The sequence below is a fragment of the Hipposideros armiger genome, unplaced genomic scaffold (assembly GCF_001890085.2).
Source record: "Hipposideros armiger isolate ML-2016 unplaced genomic scaffold, ASM189008v1 scaffold_14, whole genome shotgun sequence".
NCBI classification, from domain to species: Eukaryota; Metazoa; Chordata; class Mammalia; order Chiroptera; family Hipposideridae; genus Hipposideros; species Hipposideros armiger.
In genome coordinates this window covers 5,616,247-5,629,152 of record NW_017731364.1, presented here as the reverse complement: position 1 = coordinate 5,629,152, position 12,906 = coordinate 5,616,247, and positions in this window count along the sequence as shown.

Genomic DNA, 12,906 nt, shown 5'->3' with positions numbered 1-12,906 from the left:
CATACATATATATTTATACAGCTATTGCCTTCCAGTGAGTACAAAGTGTGTACACACACACACACACACACACACACACACACACACACACACACGCACACACACACACACGCACGCATTATTCTTTATTAGTTCTAGGAGGAAAGGAAGGAAAAACAGTTATTGCCAGCCTCATTTTATGGTGAGAAAATCAAGGCACAAATCATGGCCTTTACTCAAATCACGGTGGTGTTGGCATAAGAATGTCTAAACATTCGTTGTATCATGTTGTGCTCAAGGAGCAGTCTGGGAAGTTGAGACTCCAAGCTCTAGGCCTGTGTTTGGCTGTGTCAGGCAAATGCTTCATCCTTTGAGCCTCAGTTTTCCCATATGATGAACAGATAGAGGAGGGCGTTGGCCATTTCCTCTCTATGGTTCCTTTCTTTGCGTTGGAAGTTGTGTGTGGAGCAGTTAAAGGAACCAAGACTGAGCCTGGAGCAGCCCACCTGGATGGGATGTGGCTTCCCATCGCTTCCCTAACTCCAGATATTCCAGCCTTTACAGGATATGCAGTGTGCATTCTATGGCATAGTTTTCTTGGGCCCTGGACAAGACCACATATCAAGGGTTGGGGCTGCTTCACAAAGGGAATCCAAGTCTCAGCTGCTGCTACGTAACCCTGAGGCTGGAAATGAGAATGGGGTGTGTTTACATGTTTGTGGTAGGGTGCGGTGGGGCAGAGGGTTTTGTGGGTGGTGTGTAGTGGGTCCAAATTCTAAGGCATGGAGCTGCCTGAGTGGTTCTGCTGGTGTGGGGCTTGCCACTCCAGCTTCAAAGAGGCAGGCCAGGAGCAAGATGGGGGACTGTCTCTGTTAGACATCCCAGAAGTACCCTGACAGTAATTTTGAGCTCTTCTCAGTTTATGCTCCTTTCACTGTCTCTAGAATATTAGTTACCACATTAAAAGTTACCCCTGACACTGCTCCAGAGAAGATATACAAATAACCAGCAAACACAAGAGGAGATGGTCAATAGTATTAGTCAATAGGGAAATGCAAATCAAAACCACACAGTAGCACCACTTCCCACTCACCAGAATGGCTGTAATTAAAAAAGAAAAAGGAAAATAGCAAGTGTTGGCAAGAATGTGGAGAAATGGAACCCTTATATATTGCTGGTGGGAATGTAAAATAGTGAAGCCATTGTAGAAAAGAGTTTGTTAGTTCCTCAACAAGTTAAACATAGGATTACCATATCCAGCAATTCCACTCTTACGTATACGCTCAAGTAAGTTGAAAACAGGGACTCAAACAGATACTTGCACACCAATGTTCATAGCTGCTCTAGTCACAATAGTGAAAAGGTAGAAAAAAAAATGTCCATCAACAGATAAATGAATAAACAAATTGTAGTAAATACCTGCAGTGGAGTATTATTCAGCCATAAAAAGAAATACTGTAGCTTCAGAATCATGCACAGGATTAGGTTAGATTAGATTAGAATAGATTAGATTAGATTAGGATTAAAAATGAGGAAATGAAAGAGAACAAAGTCTGTTCCTAATATTTGTAAATTCTGAAGTAAGTGCACAAAATGAGTCCTCTGGCTTGTAGCTTGGCTCCTTCTTTTCTCACCTCTGCTTGCTAATGTCTTATAAGCGCTTGACATGCATGCACATGGACTCCAACCTCATGACAAGGACCCATCCACAGCTCAGTCCCCACCTCAGCCCATTCCTGCACACAGCTGCCCCTTGGCTTAGGGGCACACACGCTAGCATCATGCTTTGTCCTCCACAGAACAGACCTGGGAAGCAAGTTCCTAGCAGTGGGTTTAGGGCCATGTGAGCAGGAAATTCTGGAGTCCTGGCTCCAGGGAGGGAGGTCTAGAAGCTGAGTTGAACTCTAGGTGGGCATATCCCTTAGGCCCTGTGGACTTCTAATCCAGTGGAAAGGAGAACACCTGGAGATAGGCCAGTCTAGGGCCTCGAAAGTGTGAGGTCTCACTGGTCAGGGGTCTGGGTTGCCTAATCTAAAGCAAGACTAAAAGGAACTATGACTTATTGAGCCAGGCTGTGGGAGCCAATTTTGTTTGTCATTTGATTCATGTTACAATCTGAGAAAGCATTACTTGGCCCATTTGACAGGTAGGACTCACAAAAGTAAAGTGACTTATTTAGGGCTACGCTGTAAGTGGTAGTGATTCTAATGACTGTGTTCTTTTCAAGAACTGTGTTTTTCAAGAGCTATGTTTTTCCATAGGACACCTGAAGAAGACACCAGAGAATTCTAAGGATGCTTTTTTAGACAGAGGAAGTAATCTCTGCCATCAGAAGTGTGTCAGGCCATGCAGAATGCTAAGTAGGCTTTTGTCCTCGTATTTGCTTGGAGTGTCTTTCATAGGCTTTCTCGGCTGTTCTGCTCCGGTCACCCAGAGCATATTGTATGGTGTTTCCAGAAGTCCCGGTTGACAGTATGACAGTGAGTTGTGATACAGCTACATCTGTCCAGGACCACACAGCCTTCTAGCTAAACACTTCTATTCAGCACAGCTGTGCAAAAGGCACCCTTGAGTTCTCTGGTAAACAATGCAGGGTGGTTGCCTTGGTGTCTTTCCATCCCTCTCAGTCTCTTAGGAGATTATCCACATTATAGTCCAGAAGCTGAGAAACCTCTGAGCAGTACAGTGAGATAAATTAAACCAGAAATGTTCTTGCTATATAGGAAACTTTACTAAAAACTTTCCTATTCTCTTATGGTGCCTCAGTTTCCTTGTTTGGAGACAAGGCACATAGGTAGTAACTTCAAACGGTGAAGCAACTTAAAATGTGTTCTTGTTGTTGCTTTTTAAATAATCAGAGCAGTTCAAGTTTGGAAGGGTAGAATGGGCTACCTGGGAGGTATGAGTTTCCCCAAACTCTGGACTTTTAACAGATGACAGGAGACTTGGCAGTGGTGTTTAGAAGATTTAAGAACTAAATTATTTCTTATGTCTCTTTTATCCTTATGACTAAATTATGAATATTCTTCATTCTAAAAGAAGAGAAATTGTGTTAAGTACAAAAAAAAAAAAGGCACAGACTGAGCCCTTGTAAAGATATCGCAAAGAGGAGAAGTTGTTTCTGGCTTAGAGAGTTGCAGGAGGCTTCACGGAAGAGATGTCATTTGCATTTGGCCTGTAAAAAAGGCTAGAACTTGATGAGAGACACAGTAGGAACAAAGGTGTGACGTGTGGGGCAGCAATGCATGAGACAATGTGTGTAGTTAAATGTGAGTGGTTTATTCTTTTTGAAATGTGATATAGAAAGTGAAAGATATTTTTGGTTTAGTAACTTAGGGTTAGATGAGAAGATGAAAGATCTTGAAGTCTAAGACATTTTTACTTTATCTTGAAAAACATGGGATGCTATCAGTTTGTTTGTTTGCTTGTTCTTTAAGCAAAAGAGTGCTACACTAGTCATTAATGCTGTTCACTGAATATTTCTTGGTTCAACCTTTTGGATACATTATAAGATTGTACTTCCTGTCCACCTGTGGATGGGACCATGAGATCAGTTCTACCTAATGAGCTGTGAGCAGAAGGTGGCTTTTGCCACCTTCAAACAAATATTTAATTACCAATGTGAGATCATCTAGACTCGCTTCCCTCTTCTACAGCCTCAGCAATGCTTCAGATAGTGGTTGGTTCCTCAGTCTGGGTGTCAGAGTGGAGCCAATAATGACATGGAGCTGAATCTCCAGCTGTTAAGAATGGACATGTAAAAGGCGAAAGATTTATGCGATCTGAAGAGAAACCAGAGTAATGGAATTGTAATAGATAAGCATGATATCGGGGGTGGGAGGGCAATCGATGGGGGGAGGGGGGTTGTTACCTGGTGAGGGTGAAAAGGGTAACTATTGTATTGTTCTGTACACCTGAAACTAACAATAAAAAAAAAAGAATGGACATGTAGTGAGAGTGAGAAATAGCTTTTGTTGCTTTAAGCCTCAGGGATGTTGGGTTTGTTTGTTGCTGGAGCATAGCCTAACCTATCCTGACTGATACAAACAACAAGGTTAGGGCTGTATTTTCGAAGTGTTAAGCTTGCTGTGGTATGCAGGATAGGTTGTCTTTAGGAAAGATGAAAGGCAGGAAGAAGAATTAAGAGAGAGTGCAATAGAACAAGCAAGAGATCATGAACTTATGAGGGAGGGCAGTGGCCGGGAAGATGGAGTTGGAAGGTGTAAATGTGATGACTTTCAAAGACAACTTTGAAAACGGAACAGTCACAGGACCTGGGAAACAATTAGATTTTTCTGCAGACAGAACTTTGACAATTTTTAGGGTCCCATTCTGATGCAAAAAGCAAGATTGCCTAAAAATGTCCCTGGGAACACATTCTAGATCGCCTGGATTCATTCTAGATTTGTTGGAACCAGAGGCTCCCACTCCTTCCAGCAGCAGTAGCTGCACCTAAATTCAGCTTCCAATGGGACCTGGTAGGAGATTTCCTCTCTCAGGTAGGAGGGTTTGTTACTGAACCCAAGTTCCTATGATCCCCAGGGTTTGCAGGCGCTAGATAGTTAGCTTTCTTAGGTAACTCCTGTAAACATCAAAACTCACTGGTGTATCAAAGCCAGACAGCCTGGCACCCGTGTTCCTCCTCCCACCTTCTATGTATGCTCTCAAGCGAAACCTTTAAAAGGAAGCATGCAGCTGAGGCAGATCTAGCAGGGAGGGCACCCTCGCCTTAGCATGCATGGAAAACCACGAGACTGTCCCACATGCCTTCTACTGCTGACTTCTACTTTGTAAGTTTCCCTAATAAACCCTGTTCTGTAACCTATAACATGTCTGAGCCCTGTTGCATGTTGTGTGACAGGTGTGACAACAAAGGGACTCATCGCACACAACCACCACAATGTAGATTGACTGTGCTGCTCCTCAGATTAGGGAGATGGGAGGACAGAAATGCAGAGGGCCTGGCAGATGTGCTCTGGGCCCAGAGTCAAACAGACAGACTGAGAAACCCCAGATCAGAGAGAAACACAGAATCTCAAGTGCAAAACTGACAGTCCTCCAAGATGTCCATACCCTACGCCACCCTGGTAAAAATTGTTGGATTGAATTCAGTAAATCACTATTTTTTTGAAAAGAGGGTCAATATTGTTCAAAGGGATTAGCCTGGACATTTCCATGTTTCAGCTCCATCACAAAGCTCCTGGAAGGATTCTGGAAGGATCGCAGAGCATGTACAAGTTACGCTGTGAATTGGTTCTTTGGGGCTCAGGGCATGCTTTCTGGATAATGCCAGAAATGGTAAGCAGAACGCCAGTCCATCTTTCTAAAGTCTCTGGGCCCTATACTATAATTGAAGCATAGTATGTTTGTGTTAAAAATAGTAAAACACCCTCGAGTAATTTAAAATATAAGGTGGTATTTTTGTTTGAGTTTTTAGGTGGCACGTGGGCACTTGAAGAAAACAGAAGATGAGGGTATTGCTAGGGACTTTTGCAGAATTTCTCAAAGTAAAGTCTGGGCATTTTCAAGGACTTTAATGGGCTGATGAAAAGGTTCTTTGTAGTGCTAATTTCACTAAAAAATGAAAGTCTTCCTTTGCCTTTCACTTGGGGTATCATTAGCACTACACTTAGAGCTGTCAGTCTGGGAGTGGTTTAGGGCTCACACCAGAGTTGAAGAAGGAGAAAGAAGAAGAGAGATTTTCTTGTGGTAACTGGGAGAGAGCTGGAGAAGAGACCAGAGGACAGGGCAAGAGAGGCTGTGTTTGCACAAGCGAAAGAGAAATGGCTCGAGGGGTGTCACCTCAGTGGTGAATGATGAAAGGGAAAAAGGGGAAGGTATGGTAAATGCAAGATCCCCTGAGGGGAAAGACAGCCCCATGCTAGCCATTTTGGTGTCTACCAGAAGGTGAGATGAGCCAGAAGCCTTGTGTCTGAGAATGTGCCACAGGTGGTGTGTGTGGTATTTGACAGACTGGAGCGTGTATCTTGGTGACCACAGCAGCAGCATGGTACAAGAAGCCAAAAATCAAGACACCTTAGTTCTCATCCTGACTTTTACTTTAAGTTACTGAATGTACCAAGAGTGCCTGCTATTTGGCAGGCCCAGTGATCAGTGCTGAAGCATCAAGAGAGATGTGGACATCTTGAGGAGCTTGGGTCCGATGAGGAAACCACTTGCCCCCACTTGCTGTGTTCCATGGTTGTGTCACTTAACCTACCTGGAGAGTGTGGTTTTTATGCCTCTAGGCAAGTGGACTTCCTAATACTGAACCCAGGATTCTGTTGACTTATTCATCTTGCCACCAGCAATGCTGGGCCATTGGAGGCCTCCCACATGTCCAAAACCTCGATTGCTACATTTACAGTGGGACCAGAGCAATCAAGAACATATATTTTTTGAGGCCAGCCTGTAAAGGAGAGGAAGTGTGCAGGTGCACAGGTGATGGCCCCACTTACAAAATGGGCCATCAGAGAAGTCAATCTGGCTTTCTCTACTCAGGGAGGGGTTCAGAGAGGTCAGGGGTATCCCACCTTTGTAGCTCCCTACACCAAAGAAACCATCAGAAAGAAGAGTAGGGAAAAGGTCTTCTCCTCCTAACAGACATATGGTAGGGACACCGATTCTAGTCCACAATGGTTTGATCAATTTCTACTGGGATAATAGTTTTCTAAACTGGACAGGAAATAAGAGCAGAATGGGACCAAAACACATGTATAGTGATATATGCCCTCAATCTCAACACATTCTAGAGGGAAAGAAATAATTAAATGCTGACCAAAAGATGGCTCTAGTATCTACCTGGTTTCAGATTATTATAAAAAGATATAAATGGCATTTACTAATTTCACTTAAAATATAATAGCTTATCTGTTTGCATGTCCAGTTCTAATTGTTTTTGCATATTATAAAACTCAGCAACAAAGTTCCTCAAAACTGAAATAGATTGGAGCCTTGGCACGATCAATAAAAGAAACTTGGCCACAAAGTGTCCTCAAGCTATTGGAGCATAAACCTCAACTGATATTGTGTGTCGGTTGCAATTTGCTTTTATTTATCCATCAGCATCCTCTCCAACTAAATATAAGTGCATGTGAAGAACAGTTGCAGGTACAGGCAGGCACTGGGGTCTCCAGAATTAATAAGAATCACTGACCTGTGAAATATCAGTGTTCAAAAGTTCTGATTTCTCCCATGAGGTACTTTTCATATTTTATTTTGATAACTGAATGCAAATGAGCCTCAGTAAACCCTTCCTCACCTGTGTTCTTTGCATGGTGCTACAACTGCGTCTGTTCATTACAGACTATTAACAAATATATAGCCCAGTTTAGATTTACACAAATCAGCTGCATTATGAGGGTGACCAAAAAAAATTTTTCAAGGTAAAAACAAGCCCATCTTTAAATGCAGCTTTGTTGATTTTTGGCTTGCCATAATTATTACGATTGTAACAGTGTGTGTAGTTCAGTAGCAAGAACTCCAAACTGAGAATGGAGAGTTTGAGTCCAGGGTCTACCCCTTCTTAACTCTTGCATCTGGAGCAGTCACTTCCTCTGTCCGACTTTGGGGAAATTGGGATAAGCATCTTTTTCATGCCTATCTTACTGGCTTGCTCAGAGAACACAATAGATGTGATAGCTCTTGGTGAGATTATCCAAACATGAAAGGAAGGGCATGGCTCTGCTTAGAAGTGCCCAGGAGCACAAGCAGCACATCTGCCTTGTCGTAGGAGATGCCCAGACACTCAGAGCTCTCAGGAAAAATTACTTTTTCTGTTGTTTCAGTCATTCTCATCATTTGATTACAGAATGACCACACGTAATAGTAATCCCACCTCTCCCTATTAGGAGCCTCATACATCTTGAATATATTGAATTTGACAAGCACTAATGAAATGCCTACTACCAGTGCCACCATATGTACTACCAGACACTGTTGCAGGGCGTGCAGAGTTGAGTAAGAAACGTTCGTGTAACACACAAGTACTTCGAATGAAAGGCAGAAGTGCCAACAGGCTCTTGCAGCAGCACAGGCTCTTTGTTGAAGGAAAGCTGAATTCCCATGGGGGGATGGGTTGGATGGGTGTCCGTAGAAAAGGTGGGATTTAAACACGTCCTTAAAGGGCCTGACACAAGTGTCCACTAGATATTTTCTGGATGAATGGATCAAAGAATCACTTTTAGCAGCAAGGTTAGCTGAATTGGCCCTTGCTGACAAGCAAGCTATGGTCTACATTTTTCTTTACATCTGAATGTCTGGGCTTTAGCAGAGGACCAGCACAGAGTGGGCACTGAGCAAATGTGGAGGGAATTATTGAGCAAAGTTATGCTGTGTTTAGAGTAGAGTTGGGTGGGTCAAATAGCAAAGAGAGGGAATTCACCTTGCTCCAAGACCTTGGCCAGGTCACTTTCCTTCTTGTTAAGTCAGTGCACTGGAGAGGCACATCTGATCTGCCCTACAGGCTTGTGAGCAGCTTGCTGCCTCAGAGATCTCTGGAACTGACTATCAATAAACCAAGAATACAGTAACTTCCTGGAAGCAAGTTGGGGATGATAATGACTATCATATGAGAGCTGGAGTGGAGAGAGCATCACAAGGAGCAGTCACCACTGTTCTGTCAGGAAGACTAACCTGAACATTAATACCAGAATGAAAAAGATTGATTAACGAAGGTAATTGTCTACTGTGTTGAGAAAAGCTTCCTAGGGCACTTTTGTTTAAGAAGGTTAATTATCTTCATAGATAGCTAGAATATTAAGGTTCTTAGAGGGAGGAAATTTGCCAATGTTTAATCTGTAATTATTAATGGCATACTAATGTGTTGATAAAAATAAAGCTGATTGGCCCAAAGGCTTAGCATGGACAACTCATTGTGAAATAACAGAAAGTGGGTTGGTTGGCCAACCCTTGAGTTATCGCCGTGCAATTATCAAGTAGTCAGTACTTCTTTAGCAGAGACGGCATCTGAGGAATAGGCAGAGGTTTGCAGGCACAATGATTGTCCTTTCTGAGGAGCCTCTGAAAGGTTCAGACGACATTGTCAAAAGTAGCCGATGCTTACATCCTCACCCACCTGCAGGACTAATTTTATCTTTGTTTTGGCTGTTAGTGGAGTCTTTCAGCTGCAAGTCTCCCTTGCATAAAGTGTGATGTTTTATGTAAAAACACTTTCATATATCTGGATTAGTTTTGTCCAGTTTGTAAGGGTCAGAGAAATGTTGTTTACCCAAAGTTATAGGAGTTGAATGTAATGAAGAAATTAAGAGTAAAGCCTCTTTTGTGTTTGTGAGACCAGAACTCAAGCTACTAGAAAAAGTTTGCTGCCGTTCTGGAAACAGCCACCATGACTTCGGGCCATCCCCTCACCTGTGGACGCCCATCGCTGCTCCTCAAGCCACTCTAGCATTCCAGTGCCTCAGCTTGGCCTCACTCCTCACACTTCTTCCTGTCGTGGTTACTGATCTCTTCATTCAACTTTTCTCCTGTGTTATGGCTTCTCCTGCCTGGTGCTTCCGCTCACTCCTAGGTCTCTGAGCATCTCCATTTCTGCACCATTTTATTGTCCCCAGCTGTGTCTGTACTACTCTCAAGAGAGAAACTATGCAATGCAGAGGGTCTCTGCTGGCAGGGCTGGCTTCACAGGGGTGCAAACTGTGTGGTCCCACAGTGTCCTGTGCTTAGGAGAGGCCAGCACTTGGTTTAGTGTTCTCCTCTGAAAAGATTCTCAGCAGTATTACACCTTTATGAAAGCACACATTACATTGTAGTGTTGTTATCTGCTTGTTCATCTGTCTTGTCTAATAAACTGTTAGCTTCTGGGGAACAAGAAACAAATCTTTTTTATTGTTGTGTCTCTGGCACCTAGCACAATATTTAGCATATAGTAGGTACTCATTAAATATCTGTGGAAGGACAACAAAAGCCCAGTTTGTTGGTGGCACTCGAACTATAACCAGAGTCTCCCATCAGCATCTTGTGCTTGGGCAACTGCACAAACATTTTCAAACGGGTTTTCAATTGACAGCTTTTGTGAAGATTTTATTTATTTATTTATTTATTTATTTATTTATTTATTTATTTATTGTCATTTTGGAAGTGGGCTCTTAAACTAGCACAACTATACCCACTGCTCAACTCCCTTGAAAGTCAAATCACATTCAGGTGAGCTCTGGATTTCCAGCTGGACAGATACTTCCCACAGGGTGATGAGAGCCCAAGAGGATCCAAAATGGTTTAGTGTGGGCCCCACTGGGGCATAGGTTGCAAGCAAAAAAGAAAGCACAAAGAAAAGTCCTGTTTTGGAAGGCTGGAAAGGGAATGGAAGTTGCACAATACAGAAAGTGGCCATTTTTCTTTTTCTCCAATTTTCTTGGTTTCTGCCACAGTTTTGTTATTTAATAATTCTGTGACCTAGAGCAGGTCACTTAACAACGATGGAATTCATCAATAAAACTACAATATTCATCAGTAAAATCTCTATTGTCCACTTCATGGTGTCTTAATAGGCTCAAATTTCAAAGTGCTTATAAAAATGCTTTGTAAAATGTATAAAGCTTGATGCTCAGATAAAGGTCTGTTATTACTGAATGCACTTATCACACATGTGGAGTTCCATGAAGCTCCTTACAGAATTTTGGCTAAGCTTGACTATCCCAACTGAACATTCATCCCTAGGGTAAAAGTAGAGATTTTTGGCAGTCACAAAAATCCGGAAGTGCCTTTATTCACATGAAAATATGGCTTTAGGTAAGCTTTGTTGTTGTCTCTGGGGCGGATAAATGTCATCAGCATTGGTCTTTCACACCTTATAGAAGTTGTCTGTTGCTCTGACTTTTCCTCACCAACCCCACTTCAAATAAAGTCAAAACATATTTACTTATGACCTTGTACTATGTACCAGGCATAAGAGATAATGTAAGATACCTTGTCTAAAGTCTTAAGAGAAAAACTAGAGGTCAAGATAGATAATTATAACCCAAGGTAGATCATAAACTAAGTAACAGCAGTGGTCTCCAACAACTTTGAAGAGGAGAAATGGCATCCCATTGGAAGGCTGAGGAATGACTCATAAAATCTATCTCCCAGTCCTCCCAGTCCTATGGTTCTTGGAGCAGTTCCTTTGATAAGGGAAAATCCCTCCAAGGTTCTTACAGAGCTTGTAGACCAGTATGGAAAATGTATCCTCAGGAATCTTTCTTTCTCAGATCCTGAGAATAGCAATGTCCAATTGTTTCCATCTCTCTTTCCCTGTGAGGCCTAGAGCTCGCCACAGCTGAAATTTGAAATGCTTGGCTTTCTAGAATCTTGGTAGGGGAGCCCTAGGCAAGCCCCTTAGACTCTAAGTTTTCTCATCTGGAAAATGGACATAATCATACTTACTTCAAAGGAATGTTGCAACAGTTAATTGATGTTTGCTAAACCTTCTGAGATCTATAGATGAAAGACCTTGGAGAAGAACACATGATTATTATGCAGTAATTAATCCCTTCATCAGTCTTTGTGAGATCTCTGTTTGTTCAATCCGTTCCCTCTTTTGGGGGTCACTGAACTGCATTTCCAGATATAAAACATTCTTATAGGAAGAATCAAGTGGTTTTTGATTTCCTGACCACCCTCTGGGACTTTCTCAATTCAAGAGCATCCCTAGACCACAACCTTCTCTCTTCTTTCTTTCCCACTCTTGAGGCAAAGGTCTTGCCCTTTTACCCTTGGTCAGTGGTCACCCTGGAGCATGCTGTGAGTGAGAAGAAGCTGACCCATTAGTAGTAATTTATTTCAAAGACTCAGCATTTTCTGCTCTTTGAGCTATGGAGATATCATGGATATCAGTGACAGCTTCTTAGCCCCTAGGAAAACAAATCTCCCTTTTCCAGAATCTAATACTTTCCATCTCTTCATTCTGAAAATGAGTTGAATGTTCTTGGCCTGTGATTCCACAGTGGGAAGAATGGGACTCCACTGATGTCTGAGGGCATATATATATATATATATTATTATATTATATATATATATATAATATATGTATATATTATATATATATATAGATTATATATATATAATCATTGATTTGTTCCTCCCATCCTATCCTTTCTTTAGATTCCTCAACTATAAAATGAGTAGAATAATTCTCCCATTAATTTTCTCAAAAATTTGTCCTGAGGAGTTAATGAGATCATGTAATTGAAAGCACATTGTAAACTCTAAAGGGTGTATAGATACACAGAAGTGAGGCAAAGTATTGTATGATCTGTAATGCAGAAACCAATGGATACAGCAAACACTCATAGAAACAGATTTGGACTGAGAAGTAAAGTCATGATCTGTCCCACTGTTTCAAGTTTGCTGAAAGAATCTCCTTTACAAATTCCCTATCTGTTGATCATCTGAACAGCTTCAATAATGGGGAGCTCACTACCTATCAATGCAGTCTATTTCACACTTGGAAGCTTCTCACTGTTAGAAAGTCTTTTCTCTGGCTGAGATGAATCAGTCTCTCTGTCACTTCAAGGACTGTTTTATAACTCTGGTTCTTGGCTCCACATAAGAAAATCCAACCTTTCTTCCCTATAATGGTCCTCCAGATTGGTGAAATCAAGGATCATCTCCTGGTTTCTCTCATCACCAATTAAAACTCCCCGGTTCCTTTACATTTACTCATGACACAGTTTCCTGGCCTTTCACCATTCCAGAGGTAGGACTAGTGATTTGCTCAACAGGGAGCAGAGGCTGCAGGACCAGAAGTAGAGAAGGGTGGGAACAGTTGGATTCCATTGTATTCAAGGTTACAAGGAACAGCATGGAAATGACATTTTTATCACAGGCTCCAGCCAAGTGGCTCAGCCCCCAACACTGTCCATGCACTGCACACAATTGGAACTGAATGAATAAATATTGTGAATGAATAAATGCAATGAAAGGTTTGTT